The sequence below is a fragment of the Paramisgurnus dabryanus genome, chromosome 1 (assembly GCF_030506205.2).
Source record: "Paramisgurnus dabryanus chromosome 1, PD_genome_1.1, whole genome shotgun sequence".
NCBI classification, from domain to species: Eukaryota; Metazoa; Chordata; class Actinopteri; order Cypriniformes; family Cobitidae; genus Paramisgurnus; species Paramisgurnus dabryanus.
Genome location: NC_133337.1, coordinates 22,508,662 through 22,522,571, shown reverse-complemented (window position 1 = coordinate 22,522,571; position 13,910 = coordinate 22,508,662).

Sequence of the window (13,910 nt, the reverse complement as noted above, 5' to 3'; positions counted from 1 at the left end):
GTAATGGGATTTTATCATTATCCCTCCGTAATCTCAGTAGATTACGCTGTTCTTCAGATTAGCAGCTCAGGAACTCAATAGAGAAGGTTTGGCATTACTGTAATCTTAGTATAATTGGCTTCTAATTCGAAATCCATTGAAATGAACGAGTGAATGGAGGTGTTTTATGTCTTGCTGAGCTTGCACAGCCTTGAATAATGAGCAGAGGCTGTTGCTCACGGAGTGAATATTTGTAACATGTTTCTGTTCTCTGAATGAAAAGGGAGTGCCACAGAACGGAGGAGAGAGAACAAAGAAAGATATACTGGCTTCAGGTTTTCACTCCACAAAATGCAGAAGATGGAAAATAATAATGTCTATTGTTCTGTATAGTCGGACTACGCTGTCTGATATTGTTTGGGATAAACAGTTGATTTAATACAGTTCTGGGATATTTCTTTGTATAGCACGTTTCACAATACAGTAATGTTTCAAAGGAGCCCACAGTGAAACTGTTGTACAAACCTTGCAATGATGCTTTAACTATGTTTACAAAGCCTTTTGTTATATTTTAACATCATTTCAGGATTTAATTTATGAACTTATATATTTTAATGTAGATACATTTGCTAAAAAAAATCTACTTTTGGTACTAACATAATAGAATTTTAAATAAGCCAAGTGCCATGCAAATACTGTACCATGGTATATAAATATGATAATCATACAGTACTACGGTACACTGTAAAAATGCTTTGTTTTTTAACCTAGGCTGGGAAATATTAGCAGAACGCACCGCTGTGTTATAAATTACCCAATTTTGGGTTGTTTCAAGCCTTGGTTGTGCAACAACAACCCAGCATTGGGTAGTTTTTAACCTAGCGATGTGTTTTGTCTAACATTAAGCTAGTCTGAGTAAAAAAAAACATTATTAAAGTGCCATAATGTAGTACTTTCTAAAGTGTTCCGCTGCATTAAATTGCATTTTGATATTTACATTTATGATTTTTTCTGAAGGTGTGTTATATATTTTATTGAATAAAAGCAATATAGCTCTTACTCTGGTACCTGCATTACTTCCACCTGCCTGTCTCTCCTTCTGTTACCGTGACAACAGGATAGACAGGGCCATTTCAACTGTAATGCACCAATCGGATCCATTAGTAAATGACAAAAGATATAGTCAGGAATCTATCAGTCTTTTGAAGGGAAGGATGTTTTCACACTACGAATGCTTTGTTGAACATAATAGTATTGCTGGGTAACTCTGTTAGCTGTTATTCCTTAGCCAACACCAAACAGATTGTTAACCGGAGGGGCAGTGTCTTGATAAATGGATGACTGTTTCATTTATGATCCCTTTCTTGTGTTGGGTTTGTGTATTGACCTGCTTTCAAATCTTTTTTTTGTATTATACTATTGTTTTTGTTTCCAAACAGGGCATATGTTGGTTATGCAGGTATGGGGGCTAAGTTTAAAACACTCAAGTATTCGCCCGAGGGCTCAGCGTTCAGTAAACACAAATGCGAATTCAGCTGGGACTCGAGGCTGACGGGGAACTTTGTAGTAAACCTGCCTTGCTATGACTCCTGTAGAGAGTTTTGACAGTGTTTTCCAATTAAATGGCCTCACAAAAAGCATACAGCGGATCCATATTTAGCTTCTTATAACTTTCAGATTTTTCTCTACCTTATGAGCTCTCAGAGGTCTGATTTAAAGGAATAGTTCAGATTCAGTCATTATTTACGTGTGGCATTCATGCTTCTGCATAACTAAAGGTGTTTTTGCATCATTATTGTTAAAACTGGCCTAAGGCATGTTGAATGTTGCATTTTAAGTGCATGCTATGTTTTAATACATGCCAATGAGATTCATTTGCTCCTGCGAAGGAGATAACAGTTTAGTGGAAAATTATTATTATTATTTTTTGGGCCATTTTTGCTTTTATTAGATAGACAGTGATTAAGGAGACAACAGGAAAGTATAGGGTAGAGAGAGGGGTATGGGATTGGCAAAGGACCTCGAGCCGGGATTCGAACTTGGGTCGCCAGAAGTGCGTCAGCACCATGTGTCGGAGCACTGTCTACTACACCATCGGCTCTGTGGAAAATTATTTTTATTCTGTTTCTTATACCCTAAACATTTTTGACTGTATGATCGCATGACATCACAGGACTTGCACACACACAAGATAGACACAAATATGTTTGGACTTATTTAGTGATTATGCTGTATTTTAAAATAAGTATTTTATATTAAAAAAGTACCAGAATAAACCTGGGTGCCTTAAAATGTTTAGTTAAAGGGGACAGATCATGAAAATCTGACTTTTTCTATGTTTAAGTGCTATAATTTGGTCCCCAGTGCTTCTATCATCCTAGACAATGTGAGAAAGATCAACCCAGTAACTTAGTTTTGGTAAACCATTCTCTGCAAGCATGTGAAAAAATATATTGAAATTTGGCTCCCCCTGTGATGTCAGAAGGGGATAATGCCGCCCCTAAATCTGCACTATCCAACCATGGCACTGCAATTTAGTGCAGAGATCAGCTAATTTGCATTTTAAAGGACACACCCAAAAATTGCATATTTTAACATGTTATAATAAATTATCTATATGGTATTTTGAGCTAAAACTTCACAAATGTACCCTAGAGACACTAAAGATCTATTTGACATCTTTAAAAAGTCTTGTGAAATGTCCCCTTTAATTCAACTTAGAGTTAACTAATATTTCATTTTTTAAAGCACCAGCCTATAATGTTTCTGAGTCAATGTACTACCCAATGCTCAAAAAGCATAAACAAATGAGTAAATTCAAGGTCGCTGCACTTGATCGCAGTAAAGCTGAGGCAAGCAGTTGGCACGTGCACAAAGCCGGTCTCGCACATTTATGTCAAATAGGAGTTTCAAAACTGTCTGGTTTTATTTAAAGCACGTAGCTTGGCATGCATTTAGAGTGATGTTACGGCTCCTCTCGTTTATCTCAGGGACGTGCCGCGCTCACGGCCACACTCTCTGCAGATTCTCCTCTATAAACCCGCAACAGGGAATAAATCACTTCGGGGAAAGCAGTGAAATCAATTTATTGCTTTGGAAATAAAACTTATCTTTTGTCTTTGCGAGTACAGGGAGGATAGATTCCAAAACTCGCCTGGTAATTACACGTTTATTACATGATAATCGTGCATCTGTCTGGGGTTTCAGCGCTATCGTTTGATCCCTGGTGGACACATGCCGGGTTATGAAAAATGTTTTTGCACGCTTATGTGTGTATTTTTATGTAAATGTATAAGCCATGGTGTTGAATCTTATTTCAAGTCTTTTACACTCCAGCACATTCAGGGCTGCAGCTGCCAAGCTGTGTATAATTGCTAGTCGATTTCTAAACAGTACCGGAGGCATGTTTGCATTTTTGCACTTTTCTTTTATTGTTATTATTATTGTTAGCTACTTAACCGTACTAGATTGTAGAGAGCTTTTTAATGTTCAATATCGAATGCATTACGGGATGCCCTCAAGAGGCCCCTATGATCCGGTGGGTGTATTCAATGCAACTGACCTCTGATCTGTTATGAGACGGTATAGGGGACATTTCTGCGCCGAGAAAATTCTCCCAGAGGAAATCAGTAGAAGGCCACCATAGATATTTACATCTTCACAAATTAAAGTGGCGATAGAGGCCAAGCCGGTGAATCATATTTTATTGGATATACTATAGCTCACCGACTATCTCAATGATGCTCAATGAATGCTTAATGTCAGGAAAAGGGCAGAGGGAAGAGATCACTTACACTGAATTCACAATTACTCAACATTGTGCTCATTGGTCCAATGAAACAAAATTTTATGCAAGGATGATAGTTTAAACTAATCTTGAATTAGTTTGCAACTTTTCTTTTGACTTTCCTTGTATTTTTGCATGGACTTTGTGTTATTAACTACCTAAAATTAGCTTAATCGTGATTTGTTAGCCTAAAGTGGATTGTGGTTTTCATAAAAGAGCATGCATAAAGAAACGAAAACGAATTAATATGCAGAAAAAAATATTTTGTTCAAAGTTATTATGCACAAGTCTGCTTACTATACTGGCACTTTCCATATCACATTATTTAATTGTGCCTTTAAATATGAATTGCTTTGGTAAGACAGCTGCTGACAGTTCCTTTGAAATTCACAGTATTGTGTTTAGGTCCCTAGAGCTGTCGTATATGATTGAATAACAAATTAGAAGACCATATAATGCAATTAAATCAAACATGTTCCTGTCTGACCTGTTTGAATTAGCACATCATTATTCAGAAAGCAAATATAATTTTCTCTCCCTGTTGGTTTAATAGCAGGCCTCTGTTCAGGAGTGTAGCGGATGTAGATTGGACCGTGTGATGGTGCACATACCTGCTTCATTTGTTTTATATTCGCACCTCTTTCTGTAATTACAGGGAACTGTGCGCACACAATGTTCTGGTCTACAAAATTCTGCATAATTACAGCGCTTTGCTTCCAATTTAATGCTTTTGGTGAGGGTGGGAGCCAACTAATCTATTACAAGGACACCTAGGTTTAGATGCACATATAGATCACACCATGACATATCTGTGTGCGCATGCGTGTGTGTGTTGTGTTTATGTTGGTGGGTCCTGCCATAGATTATACATGTTTAAGTGTGTTGCGAAATTAAATGTTTGAGAACCGGTGCTCTCAAGTATAATTTGAAGATTTACAATAAAATTCACAATTAGTGTTTTTATCAAATTAAGTTTAAATTCAGATGCTACAAATTCAATGTAATGTAAAGGCAATTAACATAAATAAATAATAAAGGAAATGGTTGCACTCTTAATGCCCTGCTTGGAATGATGCAGTGTGTATGAAGCATGTGGTGAGGCAGATGTGCTATATAGATTTATGTGCATTTGATGATTCAGTAAAGCTTATATTTGCAAGCCATGTGAAGGATTGTGCCTATTAATTTAGTCTTTAACAAATAGCAGCAGTCCTGTTGTGGATTCCTTAGGATATAATTGGATATAATCTTGGTTCAGGACAAAAAAAAATTCTTGTCATTTAAATTTTCATCTTATTAATCTTTTTTTTATTTCAGTTTTAAAACTGTATGGAACCTAGAGATGCACCGATATTAAATTTTTTCACCAATACTGACTTATATCGGCCAATACAGAAAGTTTGGTGGTTTTTGACTGCATATGAAGAGTTTGTTTCTAAAACGCAATAAATCCATTTTTACAAATTTTGGTTAAAACGTGTTTTCTATACCAAGAAAGTGACAAGATGAAAACCCTGTTTTTTCTGTTACAAATGTTCACATAGCATCTTTAGGTTATAATAACATAAAAAAACAAAGATTTTTTTTTACGTTTTTACACATTAGTAATACATTTATTGAATCAATATATAAATGTGCATTCATCTTTGCAATGTTATATTCATTTAGTTAAATAGTGATAGCCTAACTGATTAAAAAAATAAAATAAATGGCATTAATCAAAACACTTACTTTGTCATATTAAGAACACTTTCATTGCTGCAGTCATCCTTGGGACGACGTTGCTGAACTTTTTTGACAGCGATCAGCTGTAAAATGTTTTGGTCCTGCTCGATTTTCGTTGACTTTGAGTAAAATAATGGACAGTTTTTCATAAGATCCCCTGGGGTCAATGTGTTAGCATTACAGAAGCTTGATGCTGTCGGGAGAACAAGCAACAGCCGCCATTTTTTCTTCGCCCGAGTGCCTCTCACTTAAATTATTTGATTTTGATGGCTTACGTTTCTTCCCTGCCACAGAAAACCACCACAGGTTTATCAATGCCATCAAAAATATTATTTTGTTTCTGTTTGTTTGTTGATCATGAAGTACAAAGTTTGTTTACAATGTCTGAAATGGTGTGCTGTGATTTGTTGAGTGGATTTATTGCATTCTGCAGAGAAGGAAGACTTTGTGGATCCAAACTCTTTGTATAATTAATTGCATTAATTAAATTCTGAAGATTAAACTTTCTGAATGCTATTCATTCATATAATGACCATTAATATTGAACATTAAACTAGTGGTGTTTCTTTACATTGTCACAGAGCTCAAATTCATTTTTCTGTTCTCTTCTGATAGACAGGATATATCAACCATGACTATCGGCTGTTTTTAAACTATCAGCGATTGCCAATAGTTTGGAAAAATTGTTTTCATCAAACGATGCCAATGATTGGCCGATATATTGGTGCACCTCTAATGGAAAATGCATGGCTGATTGCTGCAGGTTATTTTATTTATTTATCTCATGGAGATCATGGTGTTATAGTCACGAAAAATTTGATTGTTTACAGTTATTTGTATCCGTTGCACGAAATTCAGCTTTTTTTCATGTCTTCAGCACAAATGTCTTTGTTGTGTCACTCGTACAAATTTCTATAAATAGTTTTTCATGTAATTGTATGCAGGGCCGCATTAACACTGTAAGGGTCCCCTGGGCTTTACCCTTTTGTGAGGTACTTCATCCACCAGAAGTACAGCCTACATTCACACAATCTTTATAATAACCCTGCTGAAAAAAACAGCATCAAACCAGCATGGACCAGCATGGGAATTATGCTGGTCTATGCTGGTTTAGCTGGTGGTCACCAGCATACCAGCACCAAAACAAAACATATGCCGGTCTTGCTGGTATGACCAGCATGGGATGCTGGTGCTAATGCTGGTTTGGTGCTGGTATAGCTGGTGCTAATGCTGGTTTGGTCCTTGTTTAGCTGGTGCTAATGCTGGTTTAGCTGGTGTTCACTAGCAAACCAGCACCAAAACACAACATATGCTGGTCTTGCTGGTATGCTGTTTTTTTAGCAGGGCACTAATTGCAAGTTGTCAGGCTTTTATTTTGCTGGAATAAATCCAATAACAAAATATTAAAACCAAATCAGAATGCCCACAATATACACAAATATCACTGCATAACATATGCACATAGTCCCAGCTAGGGGTGACCCGAATAGTCTAAGATTCGATGCTTTGACAGGAGAAGCCTGATTCGACTACTGCACAGTCGAATCGTCGCAAATGTGTTATAAAATGAGGATCATTTAAATTTGGCTGTATAAGAGTGCACATTATCTAATTTCACATATAACAGCTTTCTCCCAATATAAAAATATACAGCCTATTATGATAATACTAAGTAAATAATATGTGAAAAAGTAGCTTTCAATAAATATGTTTAAAGTCTGTTAATAGCCTAAATCCCGTGACAGGGCTACACGTCAATATTCAGAAACCATTGCAAAGTCTCTTTGTTTCTGCAATTTAAAAGACAAAACAGGCAATTCTATACTTTCGTTATTTTAAAATTTATTTTAATATTTTTTGTTTTTATTTAATTTATAGATTATTTAGTGTTATCTGATTAAACTATTTGTGGCTTGTGTTTTATTCCCCTGCGCATTTAGGCATTTTGCACCCATGTTCTGTTATTGATTCTGACTTCATTTTGTTTTTATTTTTTATTAATTATAAAGGTAAATTCTGATCTAATTTAAGTTCTGTAAGTTTTGGATTGCTTTCCGTTGTGTCGATGTTACGCTGTTGCATGCTGTCACATTCAATTTAGCCGAACGCGCTAGGTGTTCTGCGTGGTCATATTTAGGCGTTCATTAAACTAAACATCAAAAAACAGATTTTTTCGACAAGTATAAGTTTTAAAATGTATTTAAAAGGTTGCTAACTTGTCAAAAGTTGAGCTACAAAACAGCGTTTTTTTTTTTCCGGTGATGACACCGAATATAAATATCTCTACCGAATCTGACACAATTGTCTCTCTTGTGATTTAATAATATGGTCGGTGTTAACTTTCAAATGATAGAAAAGAGATTCCTGAAACAAATGTTATAAGAAACATCAGATGTTTCAAGTGAATACAGAGATGATCAAAGTGAAAGTAAGCAATCAGATATTTCTGTGCAAAATAATAAAGCATATATAGTGTCTATGAAATGATTAATTTCAGTGTTTTCTTGTTATAAATGAACCGTTTAAGGAATTGTATATAAAGCTTGTTTTTTACAATTTACAGTAACAAATTATGTGTAATTTCTCGTCTTTTATTTCCTTGCCACGCTAAATCTCAAAATGAAATAAGATCGCTGAACTTAGCCGTGGCCGTCGAATCTAATTTGTTATTTATTAGATTTAGTTATCAAAAATGTTTTGTGTAATATCTTTGTGTGCTGTTTTGTACATCTTGGCTTTAAAATGTTACGAGGAATCATTTAATGAATGTTTACACGTTGTCTTTCATATTAAGATAAAACGCGTCCTCAGTTTCGTCTTTGTTCATCAGAAATGCAATAATGAATATTTCAGACAGAAATTTTAAAAAGCTCACTAATGATTCCAGGGTAGCCTACAGTAAGTGAGAGATTTTCTTGCGCAGGAACTGCATTCACGCACGGACATTCAAAGCAAAGCGATTACGCATAATTTTAAAGGGAGTATCAACTTTTTATAAAATGCTGTTGTTATTTTTTTCCGGCATCTCGGGGCCCTTTCCAACCCGAGGCCCTGGGCTTAAGCCCAGGTAAGCCCATGCATTAATGCGGCCCTGATTGTATGTATTGTTTTCTCTTTTTTTTCTATTTTCAATCAGTGTCATTTGGGGTTAGATTTGGGGTTTGGGTTAGGATGTCCTCTTATGTATTGGTTTCCACATGTTTTTTATCAGCTTTTTAAAACTGTTCTCACCTGGAGTTGGGGTTTGGGTTAGGATGTCTAAAAATGTAACAGAAAGTGATTCAAACCCCAAACCCCAAGCGACAATGTTAAGAAAAATTGAAAAAACAATGAGAAAACAATACTGTACATAAAATGAAACCAAAAAAATATCTATACAAATTTGTGCGAGTGACACGACAAAGACATTCATGCTCAAGGCACAAAACAGCTGAATTTCGTGCCATGGACACGAATAAATTATTAAAATTTTTCATGACTATAATGGCCGTTTCACACGGTACGCGGTAAGCGGCAAAATCGCCGCGCGGCCTCAGCTTTTCTCTTGTATATATGTTTATCTTCAAGGGCTCCTGTCATGAAGTACCATGTCCGGAGAAGGAATAGGATTTTAGGGGGCACGAGCAAGGCGTGTGTACCAACACCGCTTCACCTCTGTAACCGCCCCCGTTTTGCCGCTTTCCGCACGTCTCCTATTGAAAAAGAACTAATCACTCGCGGTTGCCGCGTACCGTGTGAAACGGCCTTAACACGACTTTCCGTGAGATCATTCTGTTTATTTGCTTTATGCGAAACAAGTTGTGTGCAACCAAATAACATTTGGACGTAAAGCTTGTTTGTTTAAAATTGCATTATTCAGGATTTTTTCCTTTAAATTTGACTACTTCAGATTTAAGTGGCATAGTAATTGCTTGGAAACTAGAAAACAAAAACTGGACCCATTCACTTCATTTTCTTTCTTGGTTTAGTTGCCTCTTGGAGCTCAAATTGAAGAAAATGAGTTACTGTACAAATACAAAACCATTATATAAAATACAGTGTTCTTTAGATTTAGATCCAGATGGAAAAAACCTTGGCTTTGGAAAAACTGCCAAATGGCAGCTTTTCTACAAATAGTCACAAGTCAGTAAATACAAAGCTATTATTAATGTAATCCAAAACCTAAAAGTATAGCTCAACCCCAAAGATAATTAACAATCATTACATATCTCTGTCATTTTACTTTATAGTGGTGCCCATGAACTTCTAGCATCTTTCAAGTCAAACACCATTTGACAAGGCAATGTTTTGAAGTGTGCCAAAAGGGCAGACAAGGCCAGCCATCGATCCTGCAGTAATTGCTCAGAGCTTGGCCTCTTCCCAGAATGCCTCTTATAACCTAAGCATGACTCAATCCTTCCTTCCTTTATAGGTTTGTAAAACAAACAATGAACGTAAAGAAACTAGAGAGCAAACACAGTGTTGTTTTATATATAAAAAGAAACACTAATAGCAAAACACACAGCGCTTTGATATGGAGATTTACAAGTTGAACAAACACCCCAAGAGATATTGATTCTGAGCACCAGCTTGCTATTTTGGGAAAGCGATTTGATATTTGGGATGCTGGAATGAAAAAGATGCTGTGCGCATTCTGTATTTCAGTTCTGAGACTAATAAAATGCGTCTCTTTTACAGATGTGAGGACCGGGGACAAATCCTTTAGGTGGAGTACAAGAACGAACTTGCTGGAATCTACTGTTTGGAAATTACAAACTTCTTAATGGATGTTTTTACGTGCAAAGAGGATGCTGGTCTTTTTGCCCTGTTGGTGAGGTTCCTGTCTCGATAATTTTGGCTGTGTCTCCGTTCCTCTTCATCGCCTCCTGTTCTTCCCGAAAGGCCCACCTTAGCCTGAGAGAAGATGTGACCCAGGGAAAGGAATATTCTGGCTGCCTGTAGCCACCTCACTTCCCATACGTTTGGCACGTAGCTCTTTCTCTCCAGCTCTGTCTCTTTTGGAGATATTACAACACTCACCAGGGATGGATGTACCGCCTGAAACCAGCAAGCACGTAAAGAAGTCCATGAGTCAAAAGCTGGAGGACCAGAAAAAGGTAAGACGGATGATTCATCTTGAGGCGCATCTGCTATCTTGCGCAATAGAAAACATTGTGATAGGCCATTAGCAATGTAGAATGGATGAGACGGTGCACACTAGCGGTCTTGTTGTGCTCAAAGCTCTACTATTGGATTTTGTATACAGTATATTGTTGGTTATGTATGGGTAGATATCAGATAGCCAGTTTAGTTTTTTCTGTACAGAGGGCCTTTATATTTAGAATATAGTTAGGTTGGGGATGATGGCGTGAACAGGATTCAAGTTTGGAATCCAGCCATTCAGGTTCGAATCCACCCCCTGTTATCAAGCATGTGCGATTCCATCATACCAATCGTAGTGAATTGTCTTATGTCTTATTATCGATTTCTTTCTTAGCACACTAAGCAATGAACTAAAAACAATTGAAAATAAGTTGAATGTAATAAGCAAGTATTGTCAATTATAAGAAATGAACCAGACGTTGGTCAGTCTTCTAGGTTTGTTCTGCATTCAACATCTAGGACATACTGTAGGACTTATTTCGGTCACGCTGCAGGTGAGAGTGGAGCTCCTGCTCTAAAGTGTGATTAGTTTTTAACGGGTCGCCCATGGCTATGAGTGGGAATGTGTGCGCGGTTTGATCTGGATGGAGTCGTGCTGACCTGATTCTGGCTAATGAGGTAGCTATGATAAGCCATCTTCCTCCTGTGAGCGCCTAACCTGCAAAAGACCCCCAGTAATCCATCAGGCCTGACACCTGCAGCATCATTAGGAGCCGCCACGTTATTGTTCTTCCTGTTTTAGACTCCACGTCTACTAGGAGGTCCCATATTAGCTCTTTAACGATACGAGCGGCAGTGTAAGGGTACAGCAAGATGAATGTCTGTCTGTGCTGCAGGTGCAAACTTGTGCTGTTGGCATGAGCTTACTGGTAAAACCAACACACCTTGTGGTTCGTAATTAATTTTACAAGGCTAATTCATGTACATTTTAGTACGATTTGGTTTGCCCCAGTGATGTTGGGTTTAAAGAGGACCTATTTCGTTGCTTAAAACAATGTTATTTTGTGTATTTGGTATAATACAATGTGTTTGTGTGGTTTTTGGTTAAAAAACACATTATTTTTCACATACGGTACATTTTTGTAGCTCCAGATTTCACTCTCTTTCTGAAACGCACAGTTTTGAAAAGCTCTGTGTTCTTGATTGGCCAGCTAATCTGTACGTTGTGATTGGCCTGAATATCTCTGAAGTCAGACAGAAATATGATGCTCCTTACCATGTTTGAAAGATGCGGCTGCTAACAGGAGTTAACTTACAGGCTGTAAGTCAGAAGCAGGAGGAATTTTGATAATGTCGGTCTTGTCTTCATCACCAATTCCCTGAAGTAATCTTTTGCTTACAATAGGCTTTATGCCCAGCTGCACTACTTCCTGAACTTCAGCCAGCTCCTTGTTTCCTGTCTGCCATTATTGGACAAACTGATTAATCCAGGTGTGTCTGTTTATTGATGTTGTGACTACTGAGGTCAAGCACACCTGGATTAATCAGTTTGTTTGTGACTACTGAGGTCAGGCACACCTGGATTAATCAGTTTGTCCAATAATGGCAGACAGGAAACCAGGAGCTGGCTGAAGTTCAGGAAGTAGTGCAGCTGGGCATAAAGCCTATTCATGTGTTTGTTGAAGTCCAAAAAAAGAGATTTACGTTGGAGACGATAACTCGTAACATCAGCAAGTTCAAAGCGCATTATTGCACTATTAGCAGCACATGCACATTTCCCATGACTAAACATGGACTAACCTGCAAGTGATGCATGGGCATCATCTCGCAGTTTCTTGTTCTTTCTTTTCTCAAATCCTGACTCCTGCTGTCTTTTCGAAGCCATTTCCATAAAAGTTGTCTACTGTCTGTCAAACTTCGTCAGGCACCCGCGCAAACAATCGGCGCAAACCATCCAAGACGAGGGGGCATACTTAGACTAGAGCAATTAAATTAGCTCATTCCCTTTTTTTGTTACATATTCATGGCTAAAAAGTGGCTTATAATATTTATATAGGCTTAAGAAATAATATCGGCATTATAATTCGTTTCATTAGGGTAATATGTTTGGTGCCCCCTTAGCACTTGGTGCCCTACGCACAGCGCGTGATGCGCGTTATGGAAGCGGCGGCACTGCATACACAGTTACACACCAAAGGAAATTTAAAACGTGAATCAGACAGTAGGTGCTCTTTAAGGGCAATACCTAAGGATAGGGCTTTATTATTGCTTTTTGTCTAAAATGGTTTATATTTGCACGACTGGCTTTGTATGAATTCTTACAAAATAAGAACCTGGTAAAAAAGTTAGGAGTTTTTTGTGGAATTGCTTATTTTAAATCCTTTGTTTATTCATGCACCATAAAAACGTTGCTCTGGTAATGTTTTACCATATTTTGCAGTATTCGCTTCTCTAATCTTGAGTTTAAATGGCACTTTGTGTGGTTTATGTGCCACCCAATCTATCAACAGGTTAAGAAAGAAAACGATCATGCATGATACCACATGATAAAGAAATATGACAGTATATGTAATGTTATTAATGCAACAAATAATAGGACATTTAGTCCATTTAGATTTTTATTTCTGTTACATTTTGCTGCATAGCCTTGCCAGTTGTAAACTCATTGTTATTTAATCCTGCTATTGTACATTGAACATCAAAATGAATCTGCGTGGCCGTGGTCACATGAGGTCACATAGCTGTTTTACAATCAGTGTGAAAGGTGCAGTCTGTAAGTTCTTTGGACTCATTAGAACACAATGTAACAACAAAAATATACATTCGTTTTAATAATTAGTGTTGTTTTGTATACAAATTAAACAAAATTATGTAAAAACTCACTTCCAGCAAAGTCACATATAGATTGGCAGTCCTGGCACAAATCTAGAACAATGTTTTGGTGTAAATCTCAATGAGTGCGTTTACATGCACAGAATAAGCGGATAACTATTAAAAATCTGCTTATTATATAAAACTGTTTTCATGCGTTTACATGCAAATCAATAAACCGGCTATGCAGACAACTGCGTTTACATGGTATTTGAAGAATTATCAGTTTTCTCGCAGGCAGTGACGTCACCACCTATAGTACATAATAGTCGATCAAAAAGCCGACAGCATATCTGTCTTAAGCTGTACTGTTGTATCTCTCCTCGTGTCTGCAGAACCTGTAAATGTAACATGAGCTTTTATTTTCACAGTTTCTCTGTCAACTGCTTTAGTCGAGCGGAGACTTTTATGCATTACCTTGCACTTACTTCCGCATGTGACGTTCATCTTTCATACGCGGAGACAT